This window comes from Macaca nemestrina, chromosome 1 (assembly GCF_043159975.1).
Source record: "Macaca nemestrina isolate mMacNem1 chromosome 1, mMacNem.hap1, whole genome shotgun sequence".
Taxonomy (NCBI): domain Eukaryota; kingdom Metazoa; phylum Chordata; class Mammalia; order Primates; family Cercopithecidae; genus Macaca; species Macaca nemestrina.
In genome coordinates this window covers 168610034-168628555 of record NC_092125.1, presented here as the reverse complement: position 1 = coordinate 168628555, position 18522 = coordinate 168610034, and the positions used below count along the sequence as shown (strand labels likewise).

Here is an 18522-nt window from a genome sequence, read left to right as displayed (position 1 = left end):
CCCATCGAGAAATTATTAAATAGTAATGCACTCAATTTAATAAGCTAAGTAAGTTTTGTCATCTGACCTTAGAAAGTTCCATCTAAGATGATTAACATTTTTAAAAGGAAAAAAATGTTAATCCTTATCTTCCTTATCTACAGTTCCTGTTTGCCCAGTAATGTCAGATAATCATGATTTTGAAACAAAGTGATGAAAATCAGTAGTTTAAGTTCCAACTGAGTGGACCTAATAATAGCCAAGCACACAAGTTCAGCCTGGGGCTTGGGTAGTCAAGGAAGCTTCACAGATCAAAAGTAACTGGATAAGCGCTTAAAGGAAGACACAATCAGACTCACTTTTATGAATGTAAATAGGACAAAGACAACTTCAGGAAGCCCAGTATTTGATAGAACCCAAGGCAGGCCTGTAGGTGGGTTCCAGAAAGCAAGAAGATCCGGGTGCCATACTGGAGAAACATCCAGACTTGGTCTCTTGTCTTCTCTCTGTAGGTCTGTCTTATTCTTGTTCTTTATCAGGCAACTTTGCCTGTGTGTCTGGATCCCATGGATCAGATAACCACCCCATCACTCCTGTGGTGATCCAGGTCTGGTCACCTGGAGAGAGGCTGATCCCTACTCTTATTTCTATCTTTCTTGTTTTTTTTTTTTTTTTTGAGATGGAGTTTTGCTCTTGTCACCCAGGCTGGAGTGCAATGGTGCAATCATGGCTCATCACAACCTTCGCCTCCTAGGTTCAAGCAATTCTCTTGCCTCGGCCTCCCAAGTAACTGGGACTACAGGTGCATGCCACCATGCTCAGCTAATTTTTGGCATTTTTAATAGAGACGGGGTTTCTCCATGTTGGTCAGGCTGGTCTCGAACTCCTGATCTGCCCACCTCGGCCTCCCAAAGTGCTGGGATTACAGGTATGATTTTTTTTTTTCTTTTTGAGACAGAGTTTTCCTCTGTCATCCAGGCTGAAGTGCAATGGCACGATCTTGGCTCACTGCAACCTCTGCCTCCTGGGTTCAAGTGATTCTCCTGCCTCAGCCTCCTGAGTAGCTGGGGTTACAGGTGTGCGCCACCATGCTTGGCTAATTTTTGCATTTTTAGTAGAAACAAGTTTCACCATGTTATCCAGGCTGGTGTCGAACTCCTGACCTCAGGTGATCCACCTGCCTCAGCCTCCCAAAGTGTTGGGATTACAGGAGTGAGCCACCATGCCCGGCCTCTTATTTATGATTTCTAAGTTCCCAGGAAATTTAGATTGTGATTAGCACAGCTTGGGTTTGGTGACAACCCCTGATCCAACCAACTATGATTAGGGTGGGAATCCAGGAAGCCACCCCTGTGGGATGGACAGACCACCTAATGATCACCCACTACAGAAGTGTAGGACAGAAAAGCCCAGGGGAGCAGGAAAGCAAGGAGAAAAGCCCAGGCAAAAGCCTGAAGACAGATATATGTATGGTGTATCCTAGTAACATTGAGTAGGGCAATTTGCAGCTTGATACATATGAGTTTATGCAAAAGTACTAAGAGATTAAATTGGAGAAATAGTTTGAGGTCACATTAGAGAAATTCCTGAATGTCAAACTAAAAGGTTTAAATTTTCTATGAAGTTCTTTTTTTTTTTTTTTAAGAGACAGGGTCTCATTATGTTTCTCAGGCTGGTCTCAAAATCCTGGCCTCAAGTGATGCTCCCACTAAGGCCTCCCAAAGTGTTGAAATTACAGGCATGAACCAGCATGCCCCGCTGACATTTCCTTATAGCTGTACAGGTTCAAATAACTAGTAGTCGTCGTCGTTGTCTTCTTCTTCTTCCTCCTCCTTCTCTTCCTCCTCCTCCTCCTCCTCCTCCTCCTTCTTCTTCTTCCTTTTTCGTGGCAGGGTCTCACTCTTGCCCTGGCTGGAGTACAGTGGCATGATCACAGCTTATTGCAGCCTCAGCCTCCCTGGGCTTAAGCGACCCTCCCAGCTCAACCTCTCAAGTAGCTGGGGCTACAGGTGCATACCACGTGCCTGGCTAATTTTTAAATCTTTTGTAGAGACAGGGGTCTTCCTATGTTGCCAAGTCTGGTCTCAAACTCCTGGGCTCAAGCAAACCTTCCGTCTTGGCCTCCAGAAGTGCTGGGATTACAGGCGTGAGCCACTGCACCTGGCCCCTTGTAACAAGTCTTAACTGAAAACATATTCACAAAATCTTTGAAGGTTAGGAAATATATTTAAATGCTTATGCTCACTACACAGTTGTTTATAATAAAATGTTAGAAACAACCTGAATGTCCACCGATAGAAGAATGGTTAAAGCACTTATGCTATAGCCATCCTGCAGAATTTAATACAGTCATTAAAAGGAATGATGTAAAGCTATAATCACTAAGATAAAAAGATCTGTTAATTACAGAAAAAAATTGCATAGGATGATATGCATAGTTTGATTCCATTTATGTTAAAATATTTCAAAAATACATAGCTTTTAAATAGGCAGAAACATTTCTAAAAGAACATTCATGAAACTGTTAAAGTGGTTTCCTCTGGGGAAGGAAGTGGAATTGATGAGCGGGTGGGGGTGGAGGTAAAGAGTGACATTTACATTTTATGACATTTGTTAAATGCTTAAAAAGAAAAAAGTACAAATGTATCATTAAAAATTAAATTACATTGGGAAACTTACTGGAAATGAAAAATAATTAAATTAGGAAGAAAGTTAATTCCATTTTCAATAAGAGAGGGAAAAGGACATGTACCTAGTTTCAAAATTAGAATAATAATACCTGCCATTTCTGAAGTGGCTGGCAGTTTACAATTGATAACTAACACCTGCTACGATCCAGACATATGTTTAGCCTTTTATATATGCTAACTCATTTAATTCTCACAAAGACCCTATCAGATAAATACTGTCATTCTCCCATCTTACTGATGAGGAAACTGAGGTACAGAAAGGATGACTTACTGGCCCATGGTCACATTGCCAGTAAGTGGCAGAGCTGGGATTCTGGCTCTTACATCTCAGCTCTTGATCCCCTTTGCTAAATTACACTTATGCAAAAGCATTTTTATATTGAGTCATGTGCCCCCAAACCTACTGTCCCCCATGTCACATGAGAGAAAACTAGGACCCCTATCTTAGTACACTGCAATGGATTATTTTCATGCTCATATACCCACTAGACTTTCGATGCCATCATGCAAGTAATCTCCAGTTTGTTGCTGCTATATCCTAGTTTTATACTTTGGCACACAGGAAGTGGGCAATTTTGAATGCTGTGGTGGTTTAAATTGTCCACAAGTTTTTTGGCACTCTCTTTAAGAGGTAGAATCTAATTGCCCTCCCCTTGGGTATGGGCTGGATTTAGTGACTCACTTCTAATGGATAGAATAAAGCAAAAGTGACATTGTGTGACTTCAGAGACTAGGACATACAAGGCACTGTGGCTTCCTGCTCTCTCTTGCGCTTGTGCTCTCTCTCGCATGCACATTCTCTCTCTCTCTCTCCCCCTTTCTCCATTGTCCTCCTGCCCTCAGAATGCTTGCTCTGAGGGCAACCAGTTGCCACGTCATGGGGAGAGGCCTACGTGGTGAGAAACTGAGGCCTCCAGCCAACAGCCAGCAAGAAACTAAGGCCTCCTGCTAACAGCCACATGGATGAGCTTGGAAGTTGATCCTCCCGCCTCAGTCATGCCTTCTGATGACTGCAGCCCAGCTTTCCTCTGGACTGTATCATCCAGTTAAGCTCCTACCAATTTTGTAACCTTTAGAAACTGTAAAATAATAACTGTTCATTGTTCGAAGTCACTAAACATTGGGGCAATTTGTTACACTGCAATAGATAACCAATACAAATATTCTTTATTTTAAAAAAAATAGATGGCCAGGCATGGTGGCTCACACCTGTAATCCGAACATTCTGGGAAGCCAAAGCAGAGGAATTGCTTGAGGTTAGCAGTTTGAGACCAGCTGGGCAATAAAGTGAGACCCTGTCTCTTAAAAAAAATTAGTAAATAAACTAGCCAGCCATGGTGGCGTGCCTGTAGTCCTACCTACTTGGGAGGTTGAGGTGGGAGGAAGCTATTTTCCTACTTCAAGGCCATCCAGCACTTTGAGGCTGTAGTAAGCTACAATTGCACCACTGCACTCAAGCCTGGGTAACAGAGACAGACTCTATCTCTAAAATAATAGTAATAATATATATGTTTATATTCACAACTTGAATATTTATGAAACATATTAATGTGCTTTTTTCTTTTTCATTTTCATGTATATGATCTTTTCTTTAGTAGACCAAAAGCATTCATTTGCCCGGGGGCAGTGTGTGGAGGGTGGGATTAGAACTGTCAAAGTAAAAATTTTAAAAGGGAGAGTTAAAAATCAGCTTCTGGCTGCACACAGTGGCTTATGCCTATAATCTCAGCACTTTGGTAGGCCAAGGCAGGAGGACTGATTGAGCTCAGGAGTTTGAGACCAGCCTGAGCCACATTGTGAGACCTCATTTCTGCAAAAAATCAAAAAATAAGCTGGGTGTGGTGGTGCATGCCAGTAGTCCCAGCTACTTGGGAGGCTGAGGCAGGAGGATCAGTTGAGCCTGGGAGATTGAAGCTGTAGCAGCCTGGGTGGCAGAGCAACACCCTGTCTCAAAAAACAAACCACCACCAACAAAAAACAAAAAACCAGCTTCTGATATCCAAAATAGGATTTTTCATTGAAATAGTTACTTAGAAAGCCAGAAGAAAGGTAAGAAAATATATTTTCCAGATTCCTTTTACTACCACTGACATATCGAAGGTTATACCTGGTAAACTAGATCATAGTTTCTTTTATAGTATAAGGAGACACATTTTTTCACTGTGATGACTAGACCATTGAGCTCGCTGTCCCAGGATGGAGCAAGGATAAGACGTTGAGGAAGTGGAATGTCTGAACCTCTTCCTGTTCTAGTGGATGGCAGGGAGAAGAAGGGAAGTGGAGTTAGGAAAACTAGGTAATAAAAAGTTCTCTCGATGCCAGGAATAAATCCCAGGGAAGGAAGGTGTTTTAGACTGATTGAGGGGAAGGCTAAGGCCTGAGGGGTTTCTCTTCTATTTCCCATTTGGGATTCCAGAAGGAAATCACTAGTTAAGGTGAGTCAGCAGTACAATTGGGTAGGCCCAGAAGAGGAAAGAGAGCAAAATAGAGGAGTCAGGAAAAGAGGGCCCAGTGTGGGCACCTGTTAGCTCCTGTGTGATGTGAAAGGCACTCAGATGTTCCTGCATCTCTGGTGGAGAACACAGAACCCAGCTCAGCTGAGAGATAACGGCTCTGTCATGGGGAGGTTCAAGTGACCCCACAGCAGAAGTGGAGAGGAAGTTGTTGAACAGAAGCTGTGGCCGAGACTCAAACAGGCCTATAGCGCTGGTGAGAACCATGGTGGTCTGAGTCGTCTGAGGTCTGAGGTCTAAGATCCTGACCAAGTAGAGAAAAAGGACCATCCTAGGAAATACCCCAGCTGCTGAGTAAAGATACCAGCAGAAGACGATAAAGAGCTCACCTGTGAGGCCTCAGTGGACACCAGTCCAGGAGCCAGCCTAGGGCAGCTCACTCCAGTCACCTGACTATAGAAACTGACAACTAAGAATGTTAGATTGAAGATCGAGTATCAAATATTAAAATAATTATTAGAAATAAAATTAGAAGTATCAAAGTACTCATAAGACAGTAAGGAATCAGCAGCACAAAATCTAAGGTATACTGAATACCGAAGTCACTTTTGCCCTGAGGACATTTGCCAATACAGCCAATTTGAGCCTCTAACTCCTAAGGAGGAAAGTACAAAATAAAATTCACCAAATTAGCTAGGCATGATGGTCTGCACCTGTGGTCCCAGCTACTGGGGAGGCTGAGGCAGGAAAATCACTTCAGCCCAGGAGTTCAAGGCTGCACGTGTTTGTGCCACACCACTGTACTCCAGCCTGAGCGACAGGAGTAAGACCCTGTCTCAAAAAAAAAAAAAAAAAAAAAGCCTGGGGGCAGTGGCTCACACCTGTAATCCCAGCACTTTGGGAAGCCGAGGCAGACGGATCACGAAGTCAGGAGATCGAGACCATCCTGGTAAACATGGTGAAAACCCCGTCTCTACTAAAAATACAACAAAATTTAGCTGGGTGTGGTGGCGGCCACCTGTAGTCCTAGCTACTCCAGAGACTGAAGCAGGAGAATGGCGTGAACCTGGGAGGCGGAGCTTGCAGTGAGCCAAGATCATGCCACTGCACTCCAGCCTGGGCGACACAGCGAGACTCTGTCTCCAAAAAAAAAAAAAAAAAAAGGCCGGTGTGGTGCCTCACATCTGTAATCCCAGCACTTTGGGAGGCTGAGGTGGACAGATCACTTGAAGTCAGGAGTTTGACACCAGCCTGCCCAACATGGTGAAACTCCATCTCTACTAAGAATACAAAAAATTAGCTGGGTGTGCTGGTGTGCACCTGTAATCACAGCTACTGGGGAGGCTGAGGCAGGAGAATCACTCCAATTGGGAGGCGGAGGTGGCAGTGAGCCGAGATCATGCCACTGCATTCCAACCTGGGCAACAGAGTGAGACTGTCTCAAAAAAAAAAAAAACCTGAAAGAAACAAGAAAATCCATCAATAGAACTGGAATTCAAAGGCTACATTTTCCCCAAATTTCTGCTCTAAAGGGACTGCTGCTGACCAGTACAATGAGGAAAAAATTTCATATTTGAAAATTTGTAATCACTTGCTGGCATTATTGAAGTTATAACCACAGGGTGGTCCAAAGCAATTCAAGCCACAAATTTCATTTAATTTGGTGCCATATTGGTGAAGTCCCTAGGAGTCAAAGACACAAATACAAATCCATTTTAAGAAGTTACCCTCATCCTGGGTCTCAATGTATTTAATTTAACAAATAATTTTTCAAGGTTAATAAGCAGTACTGGTAAAAAACAACTAAGCATACATAATAAGCACCACACATGCGAGCTAGAAGAAAGGAAAGAGTAGAAATAGAGTCAACAAGACTTCAGACAGGCACTGCACTCCAGCCTGGGTGCCAGAGTGAGACTCTGTTTCAAAAAAAAAAAGACTTCAGACACTGGAATTATCAGACACAGATTATAAAATTATGCCTACTATTTATTATTAAAGAAATAAAAGATGAGCTTGAAAATATCTTCAAGATACTGGAACCTATAAAAAGTGACCAACAAAATTTTAAGAACAATAAAATTAAACTTCTAGAAATACAATTTACCATTACTGAGATTGAAAGCAAAACCAAAACCAGCAGCTTAACAGCATATTAGATACAACTGAAAAGAGAATTAGAGAACAAGAAGGTTGGGTCACAAGATTTTACAGAATGAAGCACAGAAATTTAAAGAAATACAATATATGAAAGAGAAATTAAAATTCATAGAAGATAGAGTGAGAAAGTCTAACATATATTTAATTGGAGCACTAGAAGAAGAGAGATTATATGGCAGAAACAGTATTTGCAGAATACTGGCCTAAACTTTTCCAGAACCTATGAATGAAATTAATTCACACACTCAAAAGACCAAACAAATCCCAGGAAGGAAGGGGGCAGGAGCAGAAAGAGAAGAAGAAAAAGAAGAAAGGAGGGAGGGAAAGGGAAAAAAGAAGGAAAAGGAAAGAAGGAAGAAAGAAAAGAAAGAAAGAGAGAATGGGAGGGAGGGAAAGGAAAGGAAAGAAAGGAGAAAAAGAAAGAAAAATTCATACTCAGATTCAAGCGAACACCAAAGGAAAAAATTTGAGGGCAGGACAAGTGTGGAGATCATTATCAAAGGAGTGGCAGAGAGACCACTGACTTCTCAGTAGCTGCAATGGAAGCCAAATGACAATACATTAACATACTCCATGGGTTGAAAGAAAATAATTGATAATCTATTATTCTATTCTTAGTGAAAAAAATCTTTCAAGAATGAGGGCATAGTATTAATATATACATTTCCAAAACCAAATAGAAACACAGAGACTTTGCTGTTAAAAGGAATTCAGGGCCGGGCGCGGTGGCTCACGCCTGTAATCCCAGCACTTTGGGAGGCCGAGGCGGGTGGATCACAAGGTCAGGAGATCGAGACCATCCTGGCTAACACTGTGAAACCCCGTCTCTACTAAAAATGCAAAAAATTAGCCGGGCGAGGCGGCGGGCGCCTGTAGTCCCAGCTACTCGGGAGGCTGAGGCAGGAGAATGGCGTGAACCCGGGAGGCGGAGCTTGCAGTGAGCCGAGATCGCGCCACTGCACTCCAGCCTGGGCGACTAAACGAGACTCTGTCTCAAAAAAAAAAAAAAAAAAAGGAATTCAGAAGGGTGTCATTCTGGAAGAAAGAATGTGATCCTAGATGGATGCTCTGAGGTACAAGAAAGAATGAAGAGTAAAGAGAGTGGTAAGTACATGAATAAATGTAAACAATGCAAAATTGTGCATAACACAACATAACAATGTAATATGAGATGAAAAAGTACGATAAATACACAAAAATAAAAGCATGCAAATTAAGAAGAGAGTAAATGAAGTTACTGTTTCGTTTTTGTGGTATTGAGCACAAGAACAACGTTAGTGACTAACTTTTTACTTAATAGGTGATATATACATATAAACATGTTAGGCTAAACTCTAAAAAAAAAAAAAAAAAGACAAAATGTAGTCTATAAACTATTAGAGTTTAAAAAAGGAATAAAAATAATACAAAAAAAGAAGAGAAAAAGAAGTATATAAAAGTAAAGCAAAGAGAAAGCAAAATGTAAAGTGATAGATTTAAAATATTAGTTACTAATATCAGTTAACTAAAATAAATAAAATATAAATGGATTAAATACTTCAGTTAAAAGACAAAGCTTCTCAGACTGGATAAAAATTTATAAATATTCAAACAGGTTGAAATATAAAAATGGAAATAGATCTACCCTGCAAATATAACTCCAAAAGAGCTGGCATTCTTATGTTAAGAGTACACAAAATAGACTTTAAGCAAAAAATCATTATTGAAAACAATTTGGCAATTCCTCAAAAAGCTAAAAATAGCATTACCATATGACCCAGCAATTCCACTCCAAAGTATTATACACATATTGCAAAGAATTGAAAGCAGGGATTCAAACAGGTACTTGTATACCAATGTTCATTATAGCATTATTTACAATAGTCAAAAGGTGGAAATAACCCATGTTTCAAACACATGTATGAATAAAATGTGGTATATACATACAATGGAATATTATTCAGACATAAACAGGAGTGAAGTTCTAATATATGCCCCAACATAGATAAACCTTGAAGACATATGCTAAGTGATATAAGCTAGATGCAAAAGGACAAATACTGTATAACTAAACTGACATGAAATATCTCAAATAGGAAAATTCATAGAAATGTAAAGTAGTAGTGCAGCCACAAATTATATAAGAGAAAAATCAGAAGACCCATACAGAGAAATGGACAAATCTACAATTATATGGGAAATTAAAAAATACATCTCTCAATAATTGATAGAACAAGAAGAAAAATCATTAAATAGGCTGGGAGAGGTGGCTCACGCCTGTAATCCCAGCACTTTGGGAGGCCTCCAAGGCAGGTGAATCACCTGAGCTCAGGAGTTCGAGACCAGCCTGGCCAACATGGCAGAACTCCATCTCTACTAAAAATATAAAAATTAGCTGGGCGTAGTGGCACAGCCTGTAGCTACTCGGGACGCTGAGGCACAAGCACAAGGAGGCACAAGCCCCCTGCTTGAACCCAGGGGGCGGAGGTTACGGTGAGCTGAAATTGCCCCACTGCACTCCAACCTGGGCAACAGAGCGAGACTCTGTCTCAAAAAAAATAAAAATAAAAATAAGTCATTAGATGATTCAAACAATAATGATTAATAAAGCTGACCTAATAGAGATTATATATATTTCTTTCAACAACTGCAGAAAAAAATTCTGAAGTCCACACAGAATATTTCAAAAATGGACTCATACATAGTCATTAAAGCAAGCCTCTACAGATTTTACAGGATTAATACAGAAGATGTTTTCTGACCTAATGTGATCTAACTACAAATCAATAATAAAAAGGTAAACAGAGCATCTCCATGTTTGGAAAATTAAAGCCATGCTTCTAAATAACTCATGGGTCAAAGAAGAAATCATAGTGGAAAAAATTTTTAATTGTGAACTGTGCCTTTTTGTTTTTCGACAGAGTCTTGCTCCTGTCGCCTAGGCTGGAGTGCAGTGATGGGATCTCACTGCAACCTCCACCTCCCAGGTTCAAGAGATTCTCCTGCCTCAGCCTCCTGAGTAGCTGGGATTACAGATGCCCGCCACCACGCTCGACTAATTTTTGTACTTTTAGTAGAGACCCAGGGTTTTGCTATGTTGGCCAGTCTAGTCTCGAACTCCTGACCTTGGGTGATCCGCCTGCCTCGGCCTCCCAAAGTGCTGGCATTACAGGTGTGAGCCACCACACCTGGCCATGAACTGTGCCTTTTTAAAATGTGTGAGTTATTTAAAAATTACTTCATATCAAAAACTTGTAGAGTAAGAGCTAAAAATTGTTTACAGAGTTGATTTATAGCCTTACATTTTATATTAGAAAAGAAAAAAGGCTAAAAGTAAATGAACCAAGCATCCACCTCAGGATAGAAATAAACTGCAAGATAAACAGAAATAAAGTAGTAGGAAAGAGATAACAAATAAGAACAAAAATGTATAAAATAGAAAAACTATGTAATAGGAACAATAAAGCCAATAGTTGATTGATTCTTTGAGAAGACTAAAATCTTTGGTGAGACTAATGAGAGACATACATACACACACACACGGGGAGTGAGAGAGAACACACACACAACCACACACACGCTATCAGGAGTGAAAAAGGGGATATTACTCCAGATGTTGTACACACTGGAAGATAATAAGAGGATATAATGAATGACTTAATGTTAGTCCATTTGACAAAGTACACTATATGGACTAATTTCCTTGGGGAAAAATCAACAAACCTTCTAAAGATATGTAAAAAACACGAGCGTGATTCTGCTAAGAGAGCATTTGAAAAACATAATACAGGCCAGGCACGGTGGCTCACACCTGTAATCCCAGCACTATGGGAGGCTGAGGCGGGCGGATCACAAGGTCAAGAGATGGAGATTGAGGCCATCCTGGCTAACACGGTGAAACCTCGTCTCTACTAAAAATACAAAAAAATTAGCCGGGCGTGGTGATGGGCGCCTGTAGTCCCAGCTACTAGGGAAGCTGAGGCAGGAGAATGGCATGAACCCAGGGGGCGGAGCTTGCAGTGAGCTGAGATTGCACCACTGCACTCCAGCCTGGGCGACAGAGAGAGACTCTGTCTCAAAAATAAAATAAAATAATATAATAATAATAATAATAACAATAAAACCTGAACAATCCCATGATCATTAAATAAATTGAATCGTTTACAGAAAATCCACGAAGAAAATTCCAGGACCAGAAGCCTTTCATGTGGGTTCCACCAATCTTTTAACGAACAAAGTATTTTAATATCACATAAACCCATACAAGAGGGAACAATTCTCAAACTCATAAGACACTAAAATTCACGTGAAGACTATGGCAAAATAAAATTACAATCTAATTTGACCTATGGATATATGTTGAAAAAAATCTGAAACAATATATTAGCAAACTGAATCCAGCAATACAAAAAGATAATAGAGAAAAGCAAGTTAAGTGTATTCTAGGAATACAAAATTGGTTTAATATTTGAAAATGAATCAATGTAATTTGTCATATTAATAGAATAAAGGAGAGAACCCATATGACCCCCCAAACATATTTAGGAAAAGTGAATGGTAAAAAAAGTCAATATGGCCGGGCGCGGTGGCTCAAGCCTGTAATCCCAGCACTTTGGGAGGCCGAGATGGGCGGATCACAAGGTCAGGAGATCGAGACCATCCTGGCTAACATGGTGAAACCCCGTCTCTACTAAAAATACAAAAAACTAGCCGGGCGAGGTGGCGGGCGCCTGTAGTCCCAGCTACTCGGGAGGCTGAGGCAGGAGAATGGTGTAAACCCGGGAAGCGGAGCTTGCAGTGAGCTGAGATCCAGCCACTGCACTCCAGCCTGGGCGACAGAGCGAGACTCCGTCTCAAAAAAAAAAAAAAAAAAAAAAAAAAGTCAATATGTATTCTTAATTTTAAAAATCACTAAACTTGAAATAAAAGGAAACTTTTAAGTCAAATAGGGTACCTACAGAAAATCTACAGCAAACATCATGCAAAATAGTGAAGTTGCTATGTCAGAAGATGCGAAGCCAGGCACATGGCTCACACCCGTAATCCTAACACTTTGGGAGGCCAAGGCGGGTGGATCACTTGAGGCCAGGAGTTCAAGACCAGCCTGGCCAATGTGATGAAACCCCACCTCTACTAAAAATTCAAAAATTAGCATGGTGCCTGTAATCCCATCTACTCAGGAGGCTAAGGCAGGAGAATCGCTTGAACCTGGGAAGCAGAGGTTGCAGTGAGCCGAGATCGTACCACTGCACTCCAGCCTAGGTGACAGGGCGAGAGTCTGTCTCAAAAAAAGAAAAAAAAGAAGAAGAAGAAAAACAAGGCCGGGCATGGTGGCTCACGCCTATAATCCCAGAACTTTGGGAGGCTGAGGTGGGTGGATCATCTGAGGTCAACAGTTCAAGACCAGCCTGGCCAACATGGTGAAACCCCATCTCTACTAAAAATACAGAATTAGCCAGGCGTGGTGGTGCATGCCTGTAATCCCAGCTACATGGGAGGCTGAAGCAGGAGAATTGCTTGAACCCAGGAGGCGGAGGTTGCAGTGAGCTGAGATCGTGCCATTGCACTCCAGCCTGGGCAAAAAGAGCAAAACTCCATCTCAAAAAAAAAAAAAAAAAAAAAGAAGGTGCATATAACTTTAGTTTTGCTAGACAATGCCACATTCTTTCAAAGTGCTTGTGCTAATTTATACTCTCAGCAACAGCTCTTGAGAACTCTCATCACCACTCCACATTATCACCAAAAGACTGTGAACCACCGTCCTAGAGAAACTCTTGCAATGTGTACTACAGACAAGTACAAGAATTTTCTTAGCATCATTGTTCTGAGTAGCTTGAACCCGGAAACGATTCACTGTGCTTTTGGGGAGGCAGCAATATTTTATATCTGGATCACAGTACTGGTTATATAGCTGTTCATTTTATAATTATTCAAACTGCACATATATGCTTTATGCATTTTTCTATATGTATTGCATATGTTTCATTTGAACTTCTACAAAGTCATTATATTCTTCAAAGAAACTTCACACATATTTTAATAAATCTTATCTGATTTTACAATTACCGCTTGTGGTTCCTATAAGAAACTTGCCCATATTAGTTAGGGTTCCACTAGAAAAGAAATTATTTATTTGTACAAATTTGATAATTTGAGAAGAATTTAAAAGGACCATCTACAAAGGTGTGGGCAAGGTTTAAGGAACTCAAAAGTGGTAACAAAATACTCTAGAACTAGTAACTTGGGGTGCCTTTCCCACCCATTGGGGCAAGGAGAGAAAGCCTTTATTAGAACCAGGAGATAGAGCTATGTGGAGAGAGCTGCTCATGACATAGCTTGAGCTATGACCTCTAGTGGAAAGACAGAGCCAGTTCACAGAACAGTGACCTCATACAAAGGGGATAAATACCCTGATCTTGCTCTTCTCCCTTCCGTCTCCCAATCTTCTGTCTGTGCTCCTTGTTGCTGAACCCAACCTGAAGCCAGAACACAAGAGAATCTGTGGATGTAATGCATTTAGGTTAACCACCCAGGGAACCCAGCAGAATGGAGCTGGGCAAAGAGTAGATTCGGAGTGATGAGAAGTTGCTCACATGTCCACCTGAATCTAAAATGGTAGCCACTTCCAGTGTTTTTCTTTTAAAATACAAAGTTTGGGGAGAAGAAGAAATGACCAAGGGATTGAAATTACAGCTGGTATAACCCTTGCTTCTGCAGCTGGTGATAAGGCGTACACTGGTATTCAAGGCTACCTTCTTCCACCTCCCACTTCTGCTCTTTCTTTCCATCAGCACTTCAGCAGGATGTGTTTTACCTCTTTCCTTGTCCCAGGCTACTTGTCCCATAGTAAAGATGTTTTTGCCTATTTTCCAAAGTAGATTTGGAGAGACGCAAACTTTGTTGCATGTAGGATATGAGACACTGATAATCTTGTCTTTATTGGGTGGCTGCACTTTTCCATTGAGCAGACCACTTGGCCAAGGAATGCTAAGAAGTTGGTCATTGAATCCCTGAGTTCTAAACATAGCTCTCCCTGTCTATCCCCACTAGATAGCAGCAATCTAATTACTGCTATTAAGGATATATCACCCCTTTTCTATATATTGGTTCTATGAGGAACCCTTAATGGCTCGGGGTAAGTCTTAGCTTCCATTTCATTGGAACCATGTCTATTATACTTCCCATTTTTTTAGAAGAGGACACTAAAACCAATATAATTTGCAATATTTGCCTAAGAGTGCACAGTTAGCACAACAATGGAACTAGAAGCTCAGCCTCCTGACTTTCAGAGTCATTTGCTTCCCACACACTGGAGGAATAGAGCTGTATCTTATCACTGTAACAGGTGGAATGGGAAACAGCAATAACACAATGTTAGACTGTGATAAAGGTGACTCAAGGGAGGGAGAAATACACAGTAGCAGATGTCCTGTAAATATTAAGGCACTGTAGAGAATAAGACATTTGTCATCCTGCCATCTCATTGTGCCAAGCTACAGGAGTAATATTTTTGCCCTGTGTTTTTCCAAAGCAGGGCCTCTTCCAAAACAATTCAGGGTGATGACTACTTGAGTGCATTATAATGTGTTTGCTAATGAATTTTCTTGATATTGGAAAATAACATTTTTCTTGTGTAATGTCCCCTCTCCTTTCTCTTAAAGGAGCCCACATTGCCATTTATTTTATTTTTTATTTTTCTTGGTCACAGAGAAGTCCATGCTAGTGAAGCAATTAAGGGCTCTTTCTAACCCATAAATCACCAACAAAATGGATATTCCAGTGCACCCATAGGGATTTGAGGGCTCATGTGAGGGAAGTCTGTAAATGACTCTGCATTTTAGGATTTCCATAGCCTTTCTGAGGCCCATTAAACTGATCAGTAGGTAGTAAGTGATGAGGCATAAAGCTGGGAGGTGGGGTGATGTAAAGAAAAAATTAACAAATGAGACTGAGTCAGCCAAAGTGAAAATTTCGTTTGTAAGGGTTGGTGCCTCTTCAGACTTCTAAGCAACTTGAAGAAGGTAATCACCATTTTATCATTTTTATTATCTTATTTATTTTTAGATTTTAACATAGTCAATACTGGGTTGCAGTACCTTGCTAAGAGGGAGGAGAACCAACTTCATACATTAGTGTCATGCTAAAATATTCATTGGGGAAATTAATATAGCATTTTATTTAGGGCTTTCAATGTGTATATCAAAGGAGAAGCTAATCAGGGGAAATTCAGTCTATTCTTAAGTTGGTGGGGAATGATATTTTTTGATAGGGAGTTTTTCACACCTGTTAGATCATATAAATTCAGTGGATGCTTTTTTTCCTCATGAAAAGTGAGGAAGCAGTAAACATTTAAAACACAGTATTTTTTTTTCCTGTCATCCTTACACAGTGGCCATGCTAATCTTCTCTGTATCATTCCAAGTATTAATTATTTTTAAGTGAAGTATTTAATATGCTGATCTTAAGGTTCAGTTCAATGACTTTTAAAAAAAATTTTAGAGGCAGAGTCTCATTCTGTCATCCAGGCTGAAGTACAGTGGAGTAATCACGGCTCACTGCAACCTCAATCTCAAGCCCCCGGGCTTAAGTGATTCTCCCACCTCAGCCTCCTGAGTATCTGGAGACACAGGCATACATAGCCATACTGGGCTAATTTTTTTTTTTTTTTTTAAGACCAGCTATGTTGCCCAGGCTGGTCTTAAATTCCTGGCCTCAAGCAATCCTCCCACCTCGGCCTCCTGAAGCACTGGGATTACAAGCCTGAGCCACCATGCTTGGCCAATGGATTTCGATAATTGTACACATTCATGTTACTACCATCTAAAGTTCCAGAAAGTTGTCTCATCCTCTTGTCCCTTTCTAGTCAAATCCCTTTCCTTCTGACTAAGGGAACCTCTTTTTTTTTTTTTTTTTTCTTGAGACAGAGTCTCGCCCTGGTGCCCAGGCTGGAGTGCAGACGCAAGCTCTGCCTCCCGGGTTCATGCCATTCTCCTGCCTCAGCCTCCCTGGGACTACAGGCACCCGCCACCACACCCGGCTAATTTTTTGTATTTTTAGTAGAGACGGGGTTTTACCGTGTTAGCCAAGATGGTCTCGATCTCCTGACCTCGTGATCCACCCGCCTCGGCCTCCCAAAGTGCTGGGATTACAGGCATGAGCCACCGCGCCTGGCGGAGGGAACACTTTCTGATCCTATCACCATAGATTAGTTTGCCTGTTCTGGGACCGCATATAAATAGAGTCATACCACATTTATTATTTTGCGTCTGGTGTCTTTCACTCACCATGGTTCTAGAATCATCTTTTTTTTTTTGCATGTATCAGTGGCTAGTTCCTTTTATTGTTGAAGAGTATTCCTTTGTATGAATATATCACAATGTGTTTATCCAATCTCCTATTGCTGGACATTTGAGTTGTTTTCCATTTTCGGCTGTTATGAATACAAGTATTATGAGCATTCTTGTACAAAACGTTTTGTGGACATATATTTTCATTTTTGGGGGGTATATACCTGGGAGTAGAATAGCTGGTAACTGTATGTTTAATTGTTTGAGGACCTGTCAGACTGTTTTCCAAAGTGGCTGTACCACCTACATTCCTACCAGCAAGGTACAAGGGTTCTAATTTCTCCATATCCTTCCAAAACTTGTTGTTCATATTTTTTATTACAGCCATCCTAGGGGGTGTAAAGTTATATCTCATTGTGGTTTTGATTTGCATTTTCCTAATGATTAATGAAGTTGAACATCTTTTCAAGAGTTTATTGGCTACTTGTACATCTTCTTTGGGGAAATGTCTATTCATGTCATTTGTTCATTTTAAATTGGGTAATTTGTCTTTTTATTGTTGAGTCCTAATTGGTTCTTAACTTGAGTGAAATTGAATTGAGAAAGTCTGTTGTAACAGGTAAGCCTCTTGCAGTTGAAAGTAACCAAAAATCCAACCTACATTATTAATTAAAGCATTCATGGAATTTGTTGTATCACAGACCTGAAAGTTCTTGGAGGTAGTTCTGGCTTCAAGAATGTCCTAGTCCAGAGAAAAAAAAAAAAAAAAAAAGGTTGGGGGTGGTGGTTCACACCTGTAATCCCAGCACTTTGGGAGGCTAAGGTGGGCAGATCACATGAGGTCAGGAGTTTGAGACCAGCCTGGCCAACATGGTGAAACCCTGTCTCTATTAAAAATACAAAAATTAGCTGGGCGTGGTGGCAGGCACCTGTAATCTCAGCTACTCAGGAGGCTGAGGCACGAGAATCGTTTGAACCCGGGAGGCAGAGGTTGCAGTGAGCCAAGATCATGCCATTGCTCTCCAGCCTGGGCAACAAGAGCAAAACTCTGTCTCAAAAAAAAAAAAAAAAAAAAAAAGTGACACCAGGATCAGATTTCTTCCTCCTGCCCTCTTAGCTCTGTTTTCACTGTGTGAGCCCCATTCTTGGACAGGCCTCACCAAGATGGCTATAGCATCTCCAGCCACACATTCTTCCAGGTTCAGGCCAACTGGAGAAGAGTGCTTGCTCACAGAAGCACTGGCAAAAAGACTTACAGGTCCTGACTGATTACAGACCAATCTGAACTGCAGTGGCCAAGAGGAATAGGTACACTGATTTAGGGGGATTCACAGACCCCATTCCCAAAGCAAGGGTTAGAGTCCACCCGAAACACATGGATTCCAAGTGGGGGAGAAGCGAGTTCTCCAGAGAGAAATTAGAATACATTTACCAAAAGAGGAGGAAAAGGGATGTCGGGGATATCAAAAACTAGCAAATGTCCACTACAGTGCTTCCCAACCACGGCCTCACTAAAAATCAACATGATTTTTATCTAAGCAACTAAGCAAAGAGGTGAGGCCACAGAGTAAAATACTATTATTGACACAGGAATATGGATAAAGGCAAGAGAATAGTTAGCCAGCAGTAAAATCATTAAAATGTCACTAAATTTAGCATCTGAAGACCTGGCTCGAATCCTAGGTTTGCTACTTGCTAGCACTATGACCTTGGAAAAAATCACTTAACATTTCTTTCTTTCTTTCTTTCTTTCTTTCTTTCTTTCTTTCTTTCTTTCTTTCTTTCTTTCTTTTTCTTTCTTTCTTTCTTTCTTTTCTTTCTTTCTTTTTCTTTTCTTTCTTTCTTTCTTTCTTTCTTTCTTTCTTTCTTTCTTTCTTTCTTTCTTTCTTTCTTTCTTTCTTTCTTTCTTTCTTTCTTTCTTTCTTTCTTTCTTTCTTTCTTTCCTTTTTCTTTCCTTTTTTGAGACACGGTCTT

General features: G+C 40.7%; 1 protein-coding gene and 1 non-coding gene across 2 annotated transcripts in view; both read right to left on the bottom strand.

The window, feature by feature from the left end:
- The window catches only part of LOC105498461 (Janus kinase 1), a 237422-nt gene that overhangs the window by 177225 nt on the left and 41675 nt on the right, over positions 1–18522 (bottom strand). The window lies entirely within an intron of this gene.
- LOC112429621 (U6 spliceosomal RNA) lies at positions 15605–15712 on the bottom strand. Its single transcript, XR_003021883.1, has one exon. It is a non-coding gene; the product is annotated as a U6 spliceosomal RNA (small nuclear RNA).